At 42.3% G+C, this 23,226-nt stretch overlaps 1 protein-coding gene and 1 pseudogene across 6 annotated transcripts in view; both read right to left on the bottom strand.

The window, feature by feature from the left end:
• Positions 1-23,226, bottom strand: part of ADD3 (adducin 3) — a 1,740,558-nt gene that overhangs the window by 841,810 nt on the left and 875,522 nt on the right. The window lies entirely within an intron of this gene.
• LOC138473419 (Golgi reassembly-stacking protein 1 pseudogene) lies at positions 6,300-7,216 on the bottom strand (annotated as a pseudogene).

Here is a 23,226-nt window from a genome sequence, read left to right as displayed (position 1 = left end):
CCCAACGAACATGGGCCTGAAACAAGGATGCATATTTGCCTCCATTCGGTTTTAACTTTTAGATGAGAGACATTTCAAATACCATGAAATCAGTGTGAGCCTTTCCACCTAAAATAGGCCTTAAGGAAATCTTGTGGCTTCTCTACGCAGATGACTTGGTCATCCTAGGTAGAACCCCCATAGGATTACAGAGCAAACTATCTGCCCTAGGTCAAAAAGCTCAAAACAATAGTCTTACAATAAATATATCAAAATCCAACATATTGAAATTCCATCACTCCCCATCTAAACAAGGATGAAAATTCAACTGGATGCTATCAAATTCCGCACTAGCACAAATACAACAATACAAATATCTTGGAGTAAATTTAAATAGCCACCCTTCAGATCTGCCATACAAGTTTGAACTCAAAACTAAAAAAGGTCTTGCCACCCAGTGAAAGGCTATTCAAATTAAGTATGGCCAATTAAAACTACAACCTGCCATAATGTATTACAAGCAAAAAACTAGTACCCATAACCACCTATGGAGCTCAATCAAAGTATCCATCCTGTAATCCAAAGCGGGAAGTCCTTGAAGGTGCATTTTGGAAGACAGTCCCATCTCTAGCCCTTAGTGTTCCAAGGTCTCTCATTCGGTATGAGTTAGGCCTAGTCTCCTTATCAGCCACAGTAGCCTCGCAATCACAAACATCCTACAGGCAATGTCTCTGATCTAAGAAATCCAACCGCAATCTATTCCCGGCTCTGAAAGCAGCAATACTTTGCCGATAATCCATCGACCATCCATCGCTGGAAGGAACTTTGCCAAATCGATCCTTACAGACATTGATATCAGCCTTGAATTACTAATACATGAATTACTAATACAATCGCCAGAAAAAGCCACAAAAACAAAAATCTCTGGTTTCATGACTGGAAAACATGGGACTCCTGCAATAAATATGCCAGCTTTAGGGCTGGGGCATTCATCACAAAACCTTTGCATCAAATATCACCCTATCTACCAAAATTTCTGGACCGAACGTATGCACAAGCCTTACTCCGACTTAATCTAGACCTATGGTCAACGAAAGTAAGGCTAGCAACGATAAACAGCATGTAACATGTCGCTTTTGTAAGTTAAAAGAACACACAGACATCTCAACATCTAATAACTCAATGCTCATTTTTAAACAACCAACAAAAGCAAGCATTATATAAATACCTGGGTGAATACAAGAAGCTAACGAAACAAAAAATGTGGTACTATATATTTATATTAGCGCTAAACCCGATTGAAAAATTTGACTTATGTTGATCCTAAACTGAAATCACTATGAAACCGATTTATACGTTTTATGTTGTACATTTTATTTTAAGATTTGAATTCTTTTAAAACCATCTCTTAATTCGACTATTAACTCTATAACTTGTACATGTAATATGCTGATCAACCTGGATCCCTGATATACTTGGAAAATAACATTTATATTATGTCATTTTAATTGAATGTTGTATTTAAGACTCTTTAATGGTAAACTATGTCAATAATACTGTTATGCATTCTACTACTGCTGCTAATCAAGACTGTATAATGAATTGAAAAAGTTGACCAAGACAATCCTAATAAAAAAAAATTTTAAAAAGTTGTTTTAGGTAGTAGAGGATTATTTATTACACTTAGCAGAGAGAATAGGGCTTTGGGTTGATTATCAGTAGCTTCTATGCAGGAATCATAATATTAGTATTTCAATTAAAATTAGCTTTTTCATGCACAAATTGAAGCCTGGTATAGATGTCAGCAATTGCAAGCTTGTCTTAAGCAGGTACCAAGTCGCAGCTTGGTCAATTTTATTACACAACTGCACCAGGGAGGATGAGCGGTTATTACAGTAGCATGTTTACTGACTGGTGAATTGGATTGCATGGATGTGGAGCTGGTTCTAGCTGGGGCTAGAAATCAATGGCATTCTACCACACACACCTGAAAAGCATGCGTTATGAGACTTGCTTCAATTAGGTTTCCTATAGGTTGTCCCAAGGTGCGTTGATATATATATGAAAAATTGTGGGTTTGTGTGTTCCTCATACAATTCTACACCGTTCCACCCATCTGCACCAAGTTTTGCATAGCCACTGGTTAGGACATCCCAACATTACTTGCTACTTGGCATTTGTGCACACCATCCCTTTCCTCCGATTTTAGCCCCTTCACACAAGACGGTCACCCAAAATCATCAAAACATCAATATGGTCGTAGAAGGACCGGTCTCGACACGAGTAAGAGAACTAGGAAGTCCCTTTAAAAAAAATAAAAATTATAATCACATTTCAAAGCATTAGGATGCACGGTTTCCGAGATATTTGCACTGCAATGCACTGCACCACGCCAAGGTGAGGAGAGAGCACAGAAGGTCCCAGTATGCAGCAGCACACCAACTCTCGCCCTCCCATCAAACGTCTGCTTCGGGTATGTCGGGGTATGTAAGCGAGCCACACGCACCCATACTCAGTGCAGTTTACTTCAGAGTGCAAAGCACATCAAACGAATCGAAACACAGACATAAGATCAGTGATTTTCAACAATTGGCGAGTGTGTTATGTCAGTCTCCAGAACGGGTACTTTTTGCTAGTATACTATAAACGAATTTCAGAGATTTTTTTTTTTTAAATTACTTCCACGTCCATTTGCAGGTAGTGGTATTTCATTTTTTTGGTGTGCAATTTAGGGATTTGAACTTTTGTGAAATGCGTGGCTTCAAATGTACCAAATAACTTCTTGATTTAAATCAGATAGGACTTTAGGAAGCAACAGGGTATACTTTTGCAGTACCACCTTGCCCGTATGGAAGTCAGTGCAAAAAGGCTGCAGCTCACACACTCGTTGAGCTTAAGTAATTGCAAAAAAAATAAAATAATGTTGTCAAGTCATAAGTTTAACGGTCACTGCTCCCATTGGTTAATTGCTAGGACCACATTAAAATCCTATTGAAGGTGCCGATTTCTAGGAAGAACAATGTGGCCAAACACCTGAAAGTGCTGTTTTATCACATGATCACAATTTCAGAGACGATATAGCCTCCAGTTGCTGATAAGATCTACATGGGCATCTGCAAACCCAGTAAATTCTATCAATGCAATGCCAGACACAAAAAGAAAAGGCACGTAGAGAGCATGGATTGATTTTTTTCCCCCCCTTCGAATCGCAGAACCGGGTCCACTTACTCCGGTATTGGCTGCAGGTTGAGTCCTTCCTTGCCGTCTTTTTTCTCATTTTATGTGATGACCCTAGATTACCTAATGTTAATGTCAACTCCACAGGTACCAGGACGCCACCAAGGACATCGATTGAGGGGAGGGTGAAGAACCAAGCCCTAACTTTGGGTCAGTAGATTTCTCCAGGCTGGAAGAATGATCTTGGACTCTACAGTTAAAGACATAAGGTCAAAGCCTGGCCAGCCACCAATGGGAAAACAGGATGATGCAAGAGCAGGTGTGAATACTAATGGATTAAATGAGAGAGGACACTCGTATGCTGATGATCCCACCGACTATCGCCAAGGAATCCCACTGAGACTCTCAGACCCTGACTACAGCTCATATTTATTGAGGGGGTACTTTTTGGTGGTTTGGGAGGCCAGGGAGCAGTTTTTGTTGGTTTGGGAGGCCATGGTCTATATTTGTGGAAAATCCCACCAGTGAAATATTTCCAGTAGTACTGTCTGGTGAAACTGCCATTTGTTATTTAGGATTCTGGCTTGAACTACGACAGCAAGACAATAGGCTTGCAAATTAATGTGTACTGCCCCATTTCTTCACCAATTAATTTCTTTTGAGGTGATGGCCACAATCCAAACCATTGAATTTATGATTGCTAATAAGGAAAGTCTTCAGCGCTAAAAAGATTTCCCAAAAACTCCAGGCACGCCTGTTCGGACCTTAATTTGTGTACCCACAGATCCCCCAATGCGGCTCACAGTCCGAGAAGGGAGCAATGATTGTTGCAGTTGGTAAATGGCCCTCAAAAGAGCCCTGGTCATCAAATTGCCCACGCGGCCCGACCACCAGCCCCCCCCCCAGGTCCTGATAGATTTATCTAGAATGTGCACGATCTTAGATTGTGGTTTGGAACACAAGAGAGAAAAGTTCCTAAGAAAAAGCTGCATATTCCTCATCTTCAGCAATGCCAAAGGAACTTCCAGAGAACACAAAGCCAAAGGTTTCTGGATGTCTGGATCCACCATGTCGGTATGGCCGACCTATTTTGGAACATTGAAGTATTTAAAGTTTGTGCGATCCTGTCCTCCATCAGAAAGACCTTTGCCAGTACAGTGTTCCAATGGAAGCATATGCATTTTGGGCCCTGTAATGGAGTAATGACAACTTCTGGAAGTTAAATGAAAAGCTTACATTAAACAAGGTGGCAAAGAGGTATACTAGTAGCTGCATTGCCTGCTGTGCAACTATTGAAGACTTCTCCCTGATGAGTCAGTCCAAGGAGGAGCTTACACAGACTCTGCAACCACAGATGCCCCTCATTTGGTGAATACTGGGATCCCAGCACAGCTCAAATGATAGCACATCGTACTGGAGGTTCTGTGTCCCCTTTGGAAAGCAGAGGAACTGCAGAGGGGGAGCTGGCGTCCCTTCTACTGTAAGGTGCAAATCCACATGTTGCAGTAAAGACACTTGATTTTTGCCAGAGTGATAGTCTTCAACCTTCCTCAGGATGGTGGGGGTCAGGGGAAATTGAGCCCTTTACCCAGTCAAGAATGGTGTGCAGGTTCACATGTTTTGGTTTAGCCTCTATTTCAAACAGTATCTTAATCTAGCCCAAAAGTGAAAAAGGGTCCCCAATCTGCCCAAAGGGAGGAAGAGGAAGAATAGGGAGCCTAAACCCTGCGTTTGTTTAACTGAAAGGAGCCACGGGTCTTTGGTTATAGGCCACCGTATCAGATGTCAACCAGCCTCCTACAGGAGAGGCAAATGACCTTGACCAGAAGTCACTTGTCACCAAATGGCGGTGGAAATCTGAGGTGGTAGACGGTTGAGCAAAGATGTTTCTTTTTCGAGGCGGACTCGGCTCAGTCAGGATGCCTATCCTCTCTTGGCAACCACAAACCCTTTCAAATGATGTAGAGCCAAATCTCTAGCAAGAGGCCTCCGGGAAGGGTTTTGGATGGGGCTTTGTAAGCACAAAGATTCCACAGATCATCTTCTTAGCAACCTCCTCATTTGCAGGTTCAAGCCATCATAAAGCAGAACACCATGTCTTGGACTTCTTTTGAGAATTTGTTACCATATAACCAGGCTGGCCTACAGGTATCCGTGTCCAATGCCATGCCCCAGCTGCAGTATCAATGCTATTAGCAGCGGATGACTAAATATACTGCGATATAACTATGGCATCCACAAAGCATGCCCAGAATGGTTTAGTTTTGTCTACTTGCAGGAATGCTACGAAGACAAACCGCTCCTTCCACAACCTTTGGCTGGCTACCACCGACAATGAATTGGTCCATCTGAAATGAAGATTCATTGCATAGATCCTTCTCACTAATGTATCTAATGGCATGTCCTCGCTATAGAGGGCTGTGTGCCCCGGTACAGCTTTGCCGCTACCACTACAGCAAAGGCAGCCTGTGGATATGAAGGCAGGCATATCTGCTCAGAGGCCAAAAGACTATATTGTAGGACTTCTTTAATTCAATCGGCACGGCCAAATGAGGCTCAGCACAAATTATTTTGGATGGCAGATCTTTGACACTTTGTTAGAGAGCCATAGTAAAGAAACCGGTGTCCGCTGGCTGTGAAACACTCGTGTCCCCTGCAAACCAAGTATTGTATAACAGACAAAAACTTTAGGTTACCATTTTCAAATATTTATATGAATACATTTAGTCACACCTTTTGATATAAAGTAAAAATAAACTTTAAGAAATAATTGTAGTCAAGGATATACATGTGAGGTTTAAAAGAAAAATTGAAGACACTGTCCTTCAGCATGTGACGTCATCGTGCAAATATGTATATGTAGATTTTTACGCAAAGTAGTAATCAATAGTTACATCCAATCTGTACATCTACTGCAATACCATATACTAGTTACCCTCCAGAGCTCACTTTGCTCCGTGATTATATTATTATGATTGCATTATATATTAGCACCTGCAGGAGAGAGCTGGCCAAACTGTTTTCAGAACCTTTATCACATCTATATATTTGTGTCCAAACGTTCAACTCATGGCAAAGAGCCTGCTGACAAGTTGAAGGACGATGGGGCACTCAGGTCAAGTAGTTTTGATACATTGGTCAGTTCAGGTATCAGACCACCAGATACACCAATAAATCCTGTATCTATAACTCTGAACAGGCGGAGGCAGACGGGAGGTTTCAATATCATAACCAATAATGTTCTTTGGTTGGGCCAAGTCTGCAACTTCAGCAAGGTAAACCTGAGAGCCGGCAGCTACAAGAGTGACCTCATATCCCTTTGAAGGTAGAAGGGTGGGGGTGGGAGGGGGACAAGAGATACTGCTTTCTGAGGACAAGGGTGACAGCAGTATTAGTTCTGACTTTCTCATGGGAATCGGTGCAACAGAGTGCAGAGGAATTCTATGCAAGTAACCGTAAACGATTACACAGCCCAAGCTCCATTCACCGCTGCAGCCTCCACTGGGTGTCACAACAATGTCTCTGCAGGAATCTGTCTTTGTTTTAAACCACAAGCTTCAAGGGTTTCCCCTCATGCGATTCAATTAATGCATAGAAATCTTCAGAATCTCACCCAATAATATAGTCTGTATAGGGCTAAAGAGGCAGGCGAGTTGGGTTCTACATCAAGCACATGCCACACAAGTTGACTGATGCCTTGGAAACTGCAGAACCGCACACTGGACCAGAGCTGCTCCGATCTGCACCACATGTTGTTGGGAATAACTTCCACCTCGCATATTTTCATGGTCTGTATGTTATAGACTTCTAGTTGCGCTGTTTTCTCCGCATTGGCCTTCAGCAAGTCTTTAAATGTGGTGTTGTCCTTTTTCAGTCTTGCATGTCCTATTGAGATAATAACATCAAAGAATGGCTTCAGGCCTCCATTCTGAGCAGTTGAGTTCTCTTGCACCCCGTGCACATCAAAGCCCTCCGTGCGGCTCAGAGAGATGCCCATGATGGTGAAGACTGGTCTGCAAGTCCTAGCACAGACAGATGCTAGAAGAGGCATGTGCACCATTGCTAAATCAAGAACATTTTAATTAGCAAACTGGCTAATCAATGTTTGAAAACTAATTCATGCCTTGATGAGATTCTAGTTTGAAAAGGTTTGTTTGGGCGAACCCTGCACCACAGTCAACTGTGCATTTTATGGCACCGCCATAAAAGGTTGGTTGACAATATAGGCAAAAAGAACACTCCTTTATCGTTTGAGGTTTTCATCTGTATTTTGTTTTGGTGCAAGCATTTTCATTGCTTCACACTGCAGTGCTTAGAAGTGCAATAATCCATACAACAAATGATACGTTTTGAGCTTCCCCAAGCCTAAAGAGGCCTCTTTGCTCAAACACATCACCAGGTGGATCACCGCTCTCCCTTGCTGGGAAAAGCAGGTCACCATTGGTAGGTAAGATTTTGTAAAGTCCAACTGGTGTGGTGATTCACAAGACTGGTCTCTTGGTATAAGGCACCCAACTCTTAATATAGGCCTGTAATACACCAGTTGGCACAGTGCAGAGTAGCACAAGGAAATCAGTAAACACAGGGCTGCAAAGTTATATTAAATTATATACACACAAGGCAAATTTGTCACACTAAAAAGCAGCAACTACTAATAACATTAAATGGAAGAGGTAATAAAGTTATTTCAGAAACATTAAATGCAGGCGAGTAATTTCGGTCTATGCTATAAAGTTCAAACGCACAGATTGACATAAAAAAATAAATAAATAAAAAAAAAGGTCAGTAATAGTATATAAATATCACCTTTACACATTGAGTTGGGAGGGAAAGTTTCATAGTTCAATAGAACACACTTTAGCAACTGTTTCAATAGAGGAATGTTGGCCATCTTTTATCCCAGCAGTACTAGTGTCCACAAATAAAACCTTTAAGGGAACAAGCACTGCCAAAGCCAGTATTGATATGGATATTGAGATTTTATTTCCATCGCGCTCGTACACAAGTGTTTCAGAGCGTGACAAGGCAAGGCAAGGGAGGGGGAACAGGGGAGAACAAAACGGCGATCTTACTATGCCCAGTGACATTGAGAACGCGCAAGTGCAGTAGGGTTCAGAAGGATTTTTTAGGAACCCAGAACAACCAAAGTCAATGGGAAAGTTCCTGTTCTGATGCAGCTTTTCTTAGATAATGTCAAACTGTCCAGAGGAGTTCTTTGCTGGAAGGACTGCACAGGTGAGTTGAGGTCAACTCTAGATGTGTGCAAATAGTATTTCCCACGCCAGGAAGCACTACAAATGGCAAAAGGTAGTCATATGCCAAGCCCCAAAACACCTTACAATTGAAGAAAAGGTTCCAGCTGGGTTCCTTCCTGATGCAGTGTTGCAGACCCTGGTTCCAGTTTCCTGGTTGTGGCGACGAAAGGAGGGGGGCGGCGTCTGTGGCAGCACTCATGAGAGGGACTCGGAAGCAATGGATTCCACACAATTCAGCCGCTATTTGTGGTTTTGGCACCTAAGGAAGGAATACCTCGGTTGGATTTTCTTCAGTCCTGAACTCTGCACAAAGATTTCCTGCTTTTGTAGGTCCAGAAGGATGCCCACAGAGTTTTAGCTGCATTTGATCTCTGGAAGATGATGCACTCAATGATGTTCAGGGGTCCCCGGACATTGGGAATCTGCAGCCTAGTAAAGTAGCAGCAAGTCAGGGGATGAGCCAAAATGAAGCAAATCTCAGGCAAATTGGTCCCATCAGCCCATTGGAGAAGGAAGTTGAGCATGGGAAGTTTTTGTGCAAGGATCTACCCTGTCAAAACGATAACAGGGTCAGCACAGCTGCAAGGCTTGACCGTGCTCCTGCAGTCCTGGATGGTGCTGCTGGCGCCTCGGCTAATCCTCTTCGTCGGAGGTCTTGTTCCAGTGGTCGATTGTCTGTAGTCCCAAAATCCTCGCCTTTCATGTTTAATCCCATTCATTGACAGCCTGTGCCGTCAATCACCTGGGGGGTGGTCCTCCAGAACAGCCAGTCAGAACTAGTTTGTCAGTCACACCTACAAAGGACAGCGAATTTTCGGAACCCTCCCTCACTTCCTGCCTTTGTAGACACACTGGAGCCTGGGCAGGCTTCAGGGCAGAAGCCCGCTAAAGGCAAACACACACACAAAGGATTCAAACCTAGTTTAAGCAGAGTAAAAGCCCAGAAGGAACAGACAAACAACAAATGGCAAAAAAACAAGACAAGGGCCATTTTGGAAAAACGGTCACCCTGTGGGTCCTGGACTGCAGTTGAGAAATCAGCCTCCTAGTAACCTGCACAAAAAGGTAGTAGAAAGACTCCACTGCCACCAGCCATTCAAGTTACAAAAAGTGGGATGAGTTATGTAACCCCATCCCTCCCCTCCCAGTACTCCACAGGGTGGAGTGTGCTGGAGCCACAAAAGAGAAAGGACAGCAAAATAAAAGTTCTTGGGAACTGTAGTTCACACAAGAAAAAGTATTTAAAACAAGGGACTGCTCAGTGGCACCGTGCAGAGGGTGCTATGTGTCACTATGCAATAAGATGCCTAGGGAGTTTACCATACTCAATTAAACAGTATACAATATGCAAGAAGAAAAATCCCAGTCCAAAAAACACCACAAAGGAAAACCACCAGCGAGTGGCAAAAAGCTTCACTCACTCAGGTTAAAAGTAACTAAAATCACAGATTCCAGCAAAAGGGCTAGGGGTCTCTAAGGTTAAAGGGAATTAGTACAGAAACTGAAAATTCTCCCCAACAACCATGAAACAAATGTGCATCCCATCTCTCTGCTGCAATGACTCCCAGAAATTATTTTGCCTACTATTCTCAAAAGAAAAACTTAATAGAGCCATTACTTTCTAAAGTTTAAGGCCCTGAGGAAGCGTGAAACACATCAGATACGTTGTGTGAATACAGAAAGTGCACTTCTAAAACACGACCATAGGAAGTGATGAAGTTATAAAAATGCTTGAAACAAAACATAAAAGGATAGCAAACTACAAACAATACAGATGTTCTATATCTTAAGCCAACTAAGGTTTTCTTCATGGGTGTGCCATGAAACACATGATAGCTCACGTGGAGCGGGAATTATCGCAAAAAAAACACAACTTCAAGCCATGCATTATAACATGAGCTCATTTAAGCCCTTGAAATGTATCACAAGCATTGAGGGCTACAAAGGCATTGAGATTAAAAGGTGGTTAGCAGGCTCCGATGCGCTAGTACAGGACAAAGTAGGTTGTGCAGGTGATGTGTAAGGACAGAAATAGAGAGGAAAAGATGGGGCAGAGTTTAAAGAATGAATAAAAGTGAAGGGGAATTATATAGAATTGCAGAGAAAAGACTGTAGCAAGTCAAGTGCTCCAAGAGACGGGGAAAATGAAAGATCTGAAAGAAATGAGGGCATAAAAGGCAAGCAGGGCATTGAAGGTGTAGTTGTTGTGGGAGCCAATATGATGCACGGGGTAGCACATACCACTTGTCCTAGAAAAGGAAGGAAGCACAGTATCAGGGCAAATATTAAAAAGGTATTAATCTTAATGTACCAAAAGGGCAATGGATCTAGAAACCTTAAAAGTGGTGGAAACTGTTATACACATTTATTTGCCCAGGGAGTCCATTTACTGGGTCTGCTGGAGAGGTAGAATGCGATTAGAAGGATGGAAGAAATCTGCAAGAAGTGTGGAGTCGTGAGCCCTGTACTTTTCGTCATGCATCAGACGTTGGCCGTCACAGGATGGAGTGAGAGGGTTCCATAACGTGTTCCAAGGTGTCCAGCAGCAGAGGAATAAGCGGACATGGAATTCCAATGGTTGCAATATACAAAACATAGCAAGCATTTTCACTTCAGATACAGACTTGCAATGTAAGTTTTACAGCCGGTGTCCTGAAAATACTTTATATGGAAACGGTTATACTTAGAGAGTCTTGTTGGTATAGAGTCGGGTGTCGCATGGAGTAGTCAGACCAATCTCTGACATGGATTGTCACGGAGGCATAAACTGCCATGTGGGATTACATGGTCTAGATGGCAAAGCCTTAAACATTATTGATATTTTATTTGTATCGCGCTTTTACCCAAGTGTTTCAGAGCACAACGAAGCAAGGGAGGGGAACAAAAACAACGATCTTACTAGGCCCAATGACATTGAGAACACACAAATGCATGGGAAAGGCATAAGTGTAAGGGAGGCGGGGGGTGAGGGGCTAGAGGTGGAGGAGGAGGGTGAAGGTGTGCCGATGAGGAGGATCTCAGTCTTGCTGGCATTCAGGCAGAGATCATTGGAGGAACACCAATCCTGAATGGCAGATAGGCAGTCAGAGGAGGCAGTCAGAGATGGTAGAAGAGGTGGCCAAGGGAAGCCTGAAAATCAGTGTCATCAGCATAGCACTGGAAATTGGAGCAGAAAATGGCAATGCAGTGTGTGATAGTTTGCCAGGTATTGGTTAAAAAGCCAGGGTGGGCGATTGGACCCCCGGGGAACACCACATGTAGAGAGAGAGAGGGGAAAGGAAGGACCCAAGTTGGACCTGGGAGGGTCGATCAGAGAGGAAAGAGGTTAGCCATGCCAGAGTCTGATCGGTGATGCCCAGGCTGTCAAAGAGACGGTTGAGCAGCATGGTATGGTTGACAGTGTTGAAGTCAGAAAAGAGAGATTGTGTAGGATGAGGACCGAGGGAACGTTAGAGTCAAGGTTGGAGAGCAGATGTTCAGGAGACAGGTTTTCGTGCTTCTGACAGCTCTAAAGCCAGACTGATGGTCGTGGAGACAGCCAACAGAATCAGAGTGGAGGTTAAGCTGAGAGATGGCCAGCTTTTCCAGGAGTTTGCCTGAGAAAAGGAGTAATGGAAATTGGGCAATAGTTAGCCCGGCAAGAAGGATCATCTGTGGGTTTCTTGAGAAGAGGATGCACAACAGTGCTTCAGAGGGGAGGGGGAGGGGGAAGGCTCCCAAGGCAAAGCAGAGGTTGCAGAAATCAGCCAGGGCAGGAGCAAGGGTGTCAATGTGGTCCTTTATGGTTTCAGAAGAACAGGGATGGACCTGTTTGACAAGACTTTCATATATCCGACTTGTCTAGCGACCTCGTCAGGGGAGAAAAGAGGAAAGGAGGAGAAAGAGGGTGCAGGGGTGGGTGAAAGGGTCAGAGTTCACAGAGGAAGGAGAGGGTGGACAGAATGTCCTGGTTTTTTTTTTTTTTAGATGAAGTGAGAGGCAAGGGCCTTGCAATGGGCCTCGGAGGAGACAGGGTGGGGGGGGGGGGGGTAGAGAATGCAGCAGGGTTGGCCAGCTCTTTGCAAATTTTAATGAGTTCGGCCGAGTTGTTCGATGCAGCAGAGACACAGGCTTGGATGTGGTTTCTCTTCTTAGTGTGGACGGAGTCAGCATTGCCTTTGGAGCAGGCGACAGGCCAGCTTGCCAGAGGATGAACAAGAAGCCCTCCATTTCCTCTCAGCCACCCTACACTACGCTTAAGCATAGCTTGGTCCGAGTCATACCAAAACTTGCACTTGGCTTCAAACGGATCCTCAGGAGTATCGGGAATAGTGGAGTAGGGCATGGATACAGCTGTGTCAGGATGCAAGTCAGCCAGAGGTTTGGGGGGGGGGGGAATATAAGGTGATGGCGAAAGCCTCCAGTGACACTTCATGGGACGGATGTCAAGAAGGTAGGTGGCAGTGATCGCAGCAGAGAGGGGAGTGGTCAGAGGGATGAGAGGGGGAGGCCAGAGGCAATGAAGACATCAAGTGTGTGCCCTGCAGAGTGAGTCGGGCGAGAGGGGAGGAAAGAAAGGGAGAGGGAGTCGCAGAGGTCACAGAAAAGTACAGAGGAGGAACAAGAAGTGTAAAGATGCATAATGACCATGCGTATAGTGTACCTCAGGGGGCTGTTGTCAATACAAGCCCCTGTGATGATGGCGACTGAGGGCATGTGAAGAGGCACTTGTAACCCCCCGCGGTGAAGGGGGTAAAGGGAACCCGGCATGAAAAGTCATGGCAGGATCACCGAGAAAATAAATAGAGTAAAGGACCATCTGACAGGATCCTTTACTCTAGAAAGAGGAAAAGAAAACTGTTAGTGGGGCACTGTGGGTGGGGGTGGGAGGGAGGGAAACACTGGTTGCTCAACCCACAATCACCTACACCACACTGCAGCCCAGGCCTGAATAGAGGTGCTCCCAAGACAGGCAGGGAGCGCCCATAATCACAGACAGGCTCCATGCCCTTTAATTACCAGACCAGATTGAGGCGGTAGCAGCCCCCCACCCCCACTGCTGCAGTGAACGCCGAGCTGCAGTGTTCGCTGCAGCCCGGCAAACTTAAAAGAAAGGCTTACTCCAGCTCTCGCTCCCCCAAAGTTGCTGGCAATTGATGGGCTGCACCCAGCATACGCAGCCCAGCCAAAGTAAAGACTTTAGGCCCTGCTGCGCAGACACACACACACACGTGCGCATGCATGCACACATACAGCTTCCTGCCTGCCTAACAAAATAACTGTTGGCCTGCCAGAGATCCATTCATCACCAAAACTTGCATCAAGCAGCAGCAAAGACCCTGAAACAGCTGTGGCAAGGCTGTTGGCAAAGTCAGTCATTTTATGTATAGTTTTTTCAAGAGACTATATATATTAAGAACAGTTTACATTTTTAAGGACTATTTAATAAACACAGCTGCTTCACTTTAGGTTTGCATTGGTTGAATATAGTGTTTCGCCCCCATTTCAACAAAATGTATAAAACCCTGCTACCAGAAGTTAAAAGTATAGATAAACAAACAACAACTAAAGAGTTGCACACAAGCATTCCTTTGTCTGCTTTTCGTTTGTGTGCCATTTATTTTAACCTTGCGTCTTTCTGCTTGAGGGTTTTGGGGAATCCATCTCATCCTACCCCTTGCCTTGCCGTGCCGTGCCGTCTGTCCAACACGGTTCACCAAGGTGATCCAAGTTAGTTTTTTTTGGAGACATGCCTTATAAATGCCTACCTGCGAAGGGGAATGGCCAAGCGGTGACAAGATGGCGGCATAATTCATCAGCTCCCTCCGACAGAGAACCATTTAATTATGGACTTATCATGAACTTTTCAATTAGTCCGAAATTATTTGTTCAGAGAAACTATGATGCGACTTGTTTCCAGATATACTTTTTCAGAAAGGACTGCTCACCTGCATTGTGTTACTGGAGCCACGTCCCGTCAGCTTTAGATGACTGGCGTCCCGTTTTGCGCTCCGCACTCGCTAGCATTTTGTTAGCTGGCCTTCTTTATTCCAGGTGAGGCAGCCATTCACAGAGGAGGGCCGACGGCAACGGAAGGCATTTGCTTGCTGCTCGGAGCCGGTCTAACGCAGAGTGCTGTATAATTTTGCCCTTTCTGAGGTGGCGCCCGGACACAAATAGATATCATAAAAAGGCACTGAAAAGATTTTTCAGGGTAAGGCTTCATGCAGCTGTGTGCAGACTATGCAGCACAGAGTAGTGTCCTTTATATTATATGCTTCACCCATCATTTGTTATGTAAGGAGAAGTTCAGAAATGTCATAAAACCAAAATGTTTACAATATTAAAGTAAAGTCATAGCCCGAGACCAAGTACGTAGTATGGTTTTGCAGTAGGTAGGATAATCGTGAAATTCTGATTGACAAGATGGCCCTGGCCGGTCATTAATTTGAACTGTTTTCAATATAGCGTTAATTACAACTTCCAGGGGGAAGTCAAGGCTGCTAACGGTCCTCAATCCCGAGTCAAGAAGCATAAGCGGGACAGTCCAGCCCCGCACCTCCATGAAAGCGATGTTTATCTCTATTGGTACTCAGAGCTGCCATATGGTGTTCTGATACTTTCTTTTGTTTGTAGTTAGGGGAATCAGACTTTTAGCAATTCACGCCCACCTTAAAAAGAAATTGCCCATATGACCAAGATTGGAAATAAGTATTTCCAGGACCGGAGTGTGAGCAAGGAGGTCGAGGTGTGGCGATTCAGTGGAGCCTTCCAAGCACAAGGTGAAGGCTGCGCACTTCCACAGCAGCCTGTCATGAAATGCAGGCAGCTACATACAGATTCAGCTTGCGTTCCGTTTCTCAGGCTCCAGATTGGTCAACTCTCTCCCACGGGTGCCAATATATAATGCAATCATAATTGTAGAACAAAGTGAGTTCTGGGGGCTAAATGCATTGCGTGGTATTGCAGTAGCTCTGTAGACAGATTGGATCGAACTATTATCACTCACACTTTGCATAAACATTTAGTTAGCTTTGTGTATTCATTATGTGAAAGGAAAGAAAGTAAGCAGACTGGATGGTCTAGCAGGCAGACAACTGGGCAAACAAGGTGGAACATTGTAGTTTTGCAGCCATCTCACTTTCAGGGGAGCTGGTATAAAGAAACAAGAAAAGATTGAATGTCACAGTTTGGGATCAGTTCATGGGTTGAGCACCAGTTGGACAGAATTATGCAACCAGCACATCGCAGAATTAGGGTTTCCATTAAAAGCATTTGGCCATGCAATCATGCACATTTTGAAAACTCGTTGATATGAAACACTCACCCAAAAATTGAAATCTAGTTTACACTGGAGATTTAGATACAGTAACTTAAATTTTACTGGCAAACATGGAGACAATGTAGTGTTTTACAGTAGCAATACTGTAATTAGGCATTATGTAACAATGTATATTTTTAGGAAGGAAATGCAAGACACAAGGGCACTTACACATACTGGTCTTTGCCAGACAGGATATAGTTAGCTTAATAAAAAGTATCATCCCGATTACTTCGTTATCTGAAAGAGAATATTTCTGGCTTAGCATCCAACACTGGCTTTTAGCAATTTTAAGAGTGGAGGAGATGATTTCTGCTGCACTATCTCCCATTAGCCTCTTTGTACTTGCAATCAAAAGATCGGATGGTGGAGGGAGTCCTGTGGGCAAGAGGAATGTTGGGAGAGCGGCAGGTTCATTGAACAAGGTAATTTAGGTAGCTAGCTGTGCTAGACAAGTGCCAATTTAATTAGCAAACCTACAGAATTGCATAGCAAATTGCTATGCGACCCTACTTATGTTATGCCTTGCACTCTACACTGTGGTTGCACTCAGTTCAGCGAGGCCTACCCATTGCTGACACCCAGTGTTCATGGATGATATAATTACTAACTCTTTATATTTTTCTTGCATTTGAACCATTATTTCTACACGTTATTGTGTTAATATGGCTAGTAACATCAAAAGTACACTTTTATCTGTCACCACACTCATGTATAGAGAAGAAAAAAAAAAAGAAAAAAACTTGATGCGCTACCATCTGCTCCTCAATTACTATGTTAGACTCACGCCATTCACGGAGGAAATTAAATGTTTCAAGAATAACATTTTTAAAAAAAGGACAGGAAGGTTAGATTAAGTTGGAGAGAATATCCTTGGTTGAGGAAAGTGTGGCAGGTTTGGAAGCATGCTGCAAAGAAATTCCCCAATTAGAATCTGATGTATCAGAATTAGAAGACAGAAATCAGAGAGACAACTTGCACTTCTATGGAATGCCCGAGAAAGCTGAATCCAATGACCCAATTTGTTTCCTTATTAATTGGATTCCCAAACACTAAATGTTACCTCCCCAATGGAACTACAACAAGTCCATCGAATAAAACCTTGTTTTTCCTCCAACAATTCCACCCCGGACCTCTTATTTCTGGTTCTCTCCGACATCAACAAGCTTGTCAAACATTACTAGCGGGCAAAAGGAATTCTGCTATCCTTTACCATGGCCAAAATAAATCTCTTTCTCCTGACTTCTCAAAGATCACATAAGCTAAAAGGAAACAGTTTCTTCATGCGAGAACTGGGAATAAGATATGGCCTACTTGAGCCCGCTAAGATGATCATATAGATTCCAGGTGGCCCTACCAAGGAATTTACTGATCCCAGCAAACTCTAACTTGCTTCAATCAACAATGATGGAAACCACATCCTCCCTGGACTCCTCTCCTCAAGTTCAACCTCATCCACATGAGTCTGTCTTTCAGAGAAATAAAAATAAGCAAGGGAAATCCAGTACCACCCGCAGCAAATCTGAATCTGCTTCTTCTAATCCTCCTGATAGATCCAGGGACAAGTCTACATCTCCCATTAAAGTTGCAGAACCTTCTGTTTCCACCATGCAATGTTAACTTGATCTGTTTTGAGGCCCTATTACTTTTCGACCACCAGTAGCTGATACACAACTATTATTATTGCTTTCTCTTACCATCACCAGTGTTGGGATCAGATTTTTCTCTTTAGTCGTTTCTTCTTATATTTTTTCTACATCTGCTGTTAGTACTCTGATGAATTTTATGCTCCAGTCATCTTGTCCCTTTGAAACTCCCATGGTATCCTTTTACTATTAACTTCTGCTTTTCTTTCTCTTTATTATATGCTTTCCCTTGAACAGGACTTCTGCCAAATCATTATCTATTTTCCTCCTAAATTTCTCCCTTGTGTCCACCCAATCTCACAAGTTTTCCTTTGATGGTGATGCTTTTGCAATGCTCTTCTGATCATTTTCTATATTAACATATTCTGCTGTATGATATTGGCTATAATAGGCTACCTCTATTAGGTTCCTCTTTGCGCTTAACATTTGTTGTTCAACCTTTACTAATTTTAGTCATTCATGACTGTCAAAATGATTACAAGGAATGTTGAAGGAATCCCATAAAACGCCATAAGATTTATTTCCAAACTTGCCAAATTTAAAGTTGACCCATTGCCTTCAGGAAACTATTTGGACACACTTTCTTTTCAAATGCTCTAGACAAAAAAAGGAGGTAAATCTATTTTGGTCAATAAGCAAGTTTCTTTTTCTCTAAATCAAAGGAGAAAAGGACATCAGTTTATCGTCAATGCTATGGTCAATAACCTGCTGGTAACCATAGTTATTTATGGCCCTACGGCACCAAACCCTTTATTTTGGGCCGACTTGAAACTAAATCTTAGACAAAAAGACTAAGCAACGTATTGTTTGTGGGGATTTTAACCAAATCTACAATTTCACTTTGGATCGAAAGCCTAATTCCAAATTTACTAATTGTCAATCTCATAAACGTTGCCTATATTTAGTAGATATGAATTTAGTACATTTAGCGATTCTGCCACCCTGAAGTTCAACTAAAGAGTAACTTAAGAAAATATTAGTAAAGCGTTGCTTGATTTTTATTCAAATTTATATTCTGCAGACCCTCCCGTTAAGCTTTCTGAAATTAGATCCTTATTTGACAAAATAAGAAAATGGACCCGGTTGATTTTTCTTCTCTCAACTTTGCTTGAAATTAAACTGGCCATCGTAGATCATAAAACTGGGAAACACCAGGCCCTGGTGGCTATTCCATTGATTTTTATAAAGCATTCATGGTCCCTAGCTCTCCCAAGCTTTTGGAACTTTATAACCACTTTACTGTTATGAATAGTAGTTGTGGTTCTTCTGGCAAAGCACTGGTTTTATATCCAAAGCCCAGTAAAGAGCCATCTGCTGAAAATAATAGACCAATCTCCCCAATTAATCTGGACCCAACATTTTTGCAAAGACTGTAGTTAAAAGAGGTATTGCTTCCCAAACTCATATTGTTCAACCCGGTTTCATCAAACAAAAGAAAGAAAAAAATGTTATTAATAAAACTCGCAAGACTCCTTCATTCACCCTTGTAAATTAGTCGCAGAGAAACCTTTTGATCTAGTTTCCTGGGAATTTATACTTTAAGCCTTGAAATGGCATGGCTTTCTTCCCCATTTCACTAACCTTAACCAAAATTCTCAATCATCCTCAGACCCTGTCTTACTCGAGGCACACAAGGCTGCCCTCTAGCCACTTCTGCAAAATATTAGATCTAATCAGAGCATAAATAGGAATTCCCTTGGTTAACGTTGAAATTAAAATCTCTGCCTATGCAGATGATACATTACCCTACCCATCGAATCCCCCTTTTCCATCCAAAGTGTAATTTCCACAAAAGATGAATTCTCTCTAGTATCTGAACACAAACTTAACCTTGACAAGTCCAAAATGATTCCCCTCACCAATACAAGTACTCTGGCTAACACTTGTTATTTGGAATGTCCTGGCAGACTTCATATACCAAATATATTTGGTCGCATTTCACAAAAGATATCCACACTACCGTTACTCTTAATATTAACCTTATGCTCGATAAAACTAGTGTCAGGATTTTTAAATGGGCATTGCTATTTTGTCCCGGTGGGGGCGGCTTATCAAACTGATGCTCGGCCCTACAATTCTCTACTTTTTACAATTGAGGATACCTGTATCGGTATCAGGTAATAACAATCCCCATACATAAGGTTGCTGAGAAAAGCCATTGGCGACATTCTCTATGGGGACGGATTGCGGGGATGTCCCCTGCTCCCATTGTAAAACAAATAATTCAGGGGTTGCGCAGGTGTCCCCCGCATGTTTAATGCAATAATGTCGCTGCAAAACAGAGACTTTTGTCAGGAGACATTTTGCAGCAACATTATTATTACATGGAACTCCTGTATCTAGCCAGATTAGTGTTTTTCTAAATACTCGATACTACGCTTGCGGAACCAAAAAACACCAAGAATCGACAATAAACTAAACTTCCCAAAAATGCTGGAGGTGTAAAATTCCTGCACGTTTTGCTATAGCACAGAGCTTTTACTCTTAAACCAGTAGTCTCATTCTTTCATTACGAGAATCCATAGCTAAATGCTTGCACGTGGATTATTATCGAGGCACATCTCATTGCTTCACTTTAGTCTTCTTGGACAAATATGACTTTGTATCCTTTACATTTTTTCTACTTCCAATTGGCTCCTTTATTCAAACTGATTCTGGAAATATTTTCTTCTGGTTAAATAAATATTTCACTAGTAAAAACAAATTCCATCATCTTTAATAGATAGTATTCTTCGGGCATTAAAACAAACAATTCACTTATTCCTTAATTTTGCAGAAATTCCTTTCCCACAAGTATGCTATCAATACAATCTTCACCACTCCTACAGTCTGATTCATGGAAGTATATGCGCGTAAAACGCAGATTTGTGCGCCATTCTGCCTGAAAATCCCTGTTTGAGGTTATGGGGATTTTCGGGCAGAATGGCGCAGAAATGTGTTTTACGTGCAAATAAATCCATGAATCAGGGGCTTAATTCCTCATCTAAACCTTTACCTACTTTAACTCAAAAATCTCTTTCGCCCTTACTGATTTCATTGCTTACTAAATCCTCACTCAAAGGCGCAATTTTTTTTAAAACAAAACTGAAAATAAGAGCATATTAAATACCATAACCATTAAACAATGGGAATTAGATTGGAATTTTCAACCCTCCCCTGGCTAATGGTCCAATATTTGGAAACAATTTTACTCCACCTCCGTTTCTGCCAACTTAACTCGAGATTTTTTGTATTGCACATTGTGCTTCCCCCCCCCCCCCCAACGCCCTCTAGAATTGCTAAATTATCCAATAGTTCTCCCAATAAGTGTTAGTCCTGTCATAGTGCCAATGCGCATTTCCCACATTTAATCCAAGAGTGTAAATTTGTTCATTCCTTTTGGTCCAAAACATGGATTGCCGTCAAACTATTTTCCATTTTCAAGAACCACTTTCATTGTGTACTTTAATGATTGGCGTCATTGTTAACCCATAGATGCAAATAATGCAGTCTTCCAGTCCATTTTATCTATTTGGTAGCATTGCCTTTCACATAATCACCTCCGATTGTAAAGATTTCAACAAACTTACTTATAATGCCTGCTGGAATTGCATTTGTTCTATTCATCATATTGGAAAATGTTATGCTTTCTCTTACAATAGACCTTCGTAAATGTAATAACAAATGGGATGTTTGTGTTCAATATCTCAACAGTTCAAACTAATTGCTTTATTGTTACCTATAAAATGTTCTCCCTTCCTTCCATATTGTGTCTGTCTGCTGTGTCTCCCCATTTGTCTACTTTTTTTAAATTGATATGAATTTGTATAAATCTCAGTTATGTAATTAACACAATGAAAAGTAATTCATTGATGTATCAATAGGATGCATTAAACAATTACCACAAAAATCCCTGCCTGCACTAAAAAATGCCCAATGTTGGTTGTCCTTAATCTATTTATGTCCACTTATGTATTGTCCCAGGTGACTGTTCAATTTACTCCCCCTCCACAACCTGGTCAGAAGGTTCCTCAAATTCACCCCACTGTAAGAAGCTTCCCGTCAATTTTGATTATCTAGTGTATGCACTTTTGTGATCTAAAGAGCATTGTTCCTCCTATATATAAAAAAAAAACATGCAAGGGGCAGGGGAGAGAGAGAGAGAGAGAGAGAGAGAGAGAGAGAGAGAGAGAGAGAGAGAGAGAGAGAGAGAGAGAGAGAGAGAGAGAGAGAGAGAGAGAGAGAGAGAGAGAGAGAGAGAGAGAGAGAGAGAGAGAGAGAGAGAGAGAGAGAGAGAGAGAGAGAGAGAGAGAGAGAGAGAGAGAGAGAGAGAGAGAGAGAGAGAGAGAGAGAGAGAGAGAGAGAGAGAGAGAGAGAAGAGAGAGAGAGAAGAGAGAGAGTTAAGATTTTTCACTGGAGGCTCTTCAGGGGCCAATGAAGTGTCTTTTAACTTGACAAAGAAAGACATTGAGGCGGATGAGGTTGTTTTATTTGTCAAATTAGACTGTATGGTACCTTGCAATTGAGACTTGCCTTTAGAAAGAAAGAAAAAGTGCTCCTCTATGCCAACACATCACATGCATGGTTTTCAATGTCAACGAAAAATGGAAGGGATGCCATTGGCACCCTTAACATCACCTGTGCTTAGTACCCATCAGTACAAGAAAGTCATGCCTGAAACAAAGAAGAATTTACCATCAGTATTAATAACTACTAAATAAAGTTCCTTCAAAAGTCTGCTACATAGTAGCTGGTGCATTAGATGGGGGTGGTGGTAGGGGGAGGGTTAAAGTTCAGTTTGGAATAAATCTCTTTAAAAACCTTCTAAAAGAAAACATTTTATTGTCGCATAATGGGGGCACAATTTTCTGATGGTCACATCAATGAATTACTACAGTGAAATCCTCCTCTGTACTGTTGACAATTTGTCATGCGTTGCCCAACAGCACTTTTTGGAAACCTTCATTTACCCAGAAATTAGCCCTGTAAAATGCAGCCGTTCGCCCATTTTAAAACCATATCAGGCAGGAAATCCCCTTAAACCCGCCCAACTGAATTCAAGCTTGCTCACTTTCCTTGCACATAAGTGGAAGGGGGAGCAGGGGTGAATCAACAGAGCAAGGACATTTTTCTCCAACAACCATAACTGGTTATGGTGCTGGTCAAAATTGATCCATGTGTGCTGCCCACCAAAGGTGCATCCGCAATCCAAACATGTCCCCTGTTTCACCGAGTTTGATAACTCTGCTTAAAGATCAAAAATGATTGTTAATCTCCAATCAGTGCAAGATCCTTACTCCATAGTGTAAAAAAGATTAACAGAGTCCAAACTTACATCCTCACATGATCAGGTACTGGTGCAGCGTGAATGCCCTAAAATAACCCCCCGCCCCCCAAACCCGCCTAATTTGCAGCTGATGATATAGTGAGTCCTTCTCTCAAAGGTTCAGAGACTGTTCCAGATCGTTGGAAAGAAGAAAGAAAATTTATGAAAATGCGCATTTATTGCAAAACGGTAGGTAGTTAGGCATCCGGCATCCAAAATATTGAATTGTTTTTGGCCTTTTAAATTTCATACTGCTTAAGTTTAACCTATTCAGTGCATATGAAAATGTATGAAAATCATCCGATAAGTAAAGATACGTACACATTAAAAAAAATACACAAACTTTCAAATTCTGTGCAGATGGTATGGATGTATTGAAGCGCAAAGATTGTGATTCATGGTTTCAAAAGCAACCATAGTCAGCAACCCCTTTGCACTGCAAGTGCTGGCTCTCCATGCGTGAATTTTCTGTGGTGGCAGACAATTTAAAAAAGACGCAGGAGGGGGCAATATTCTTCCCTTAGGTATTTGTCGCTATTCCAGTTCAGTGTGGGTAACACACAA

The sequence above is a fragment of the Ambystoma mexicanum genome, chromosome 8 (genome assembly GCF_040938575.1).
Source record: "Ambystoma mexicanum isolate Mex_15411 chromosome 8, UKY_AmexF1_1, whole genome shotgun sequence".
NCBI classification, from domain to species: Eukaryota; Metazoa; Chordata; class Amphibia; order Caudata; family Ambystomatidae; genus Ambystoma; species Ambystoma mexicanum.
Note: the sequence above shows the minus strand (reverse complement) of the source record. Positions and strands in the feature narration are given on the sequence as shown.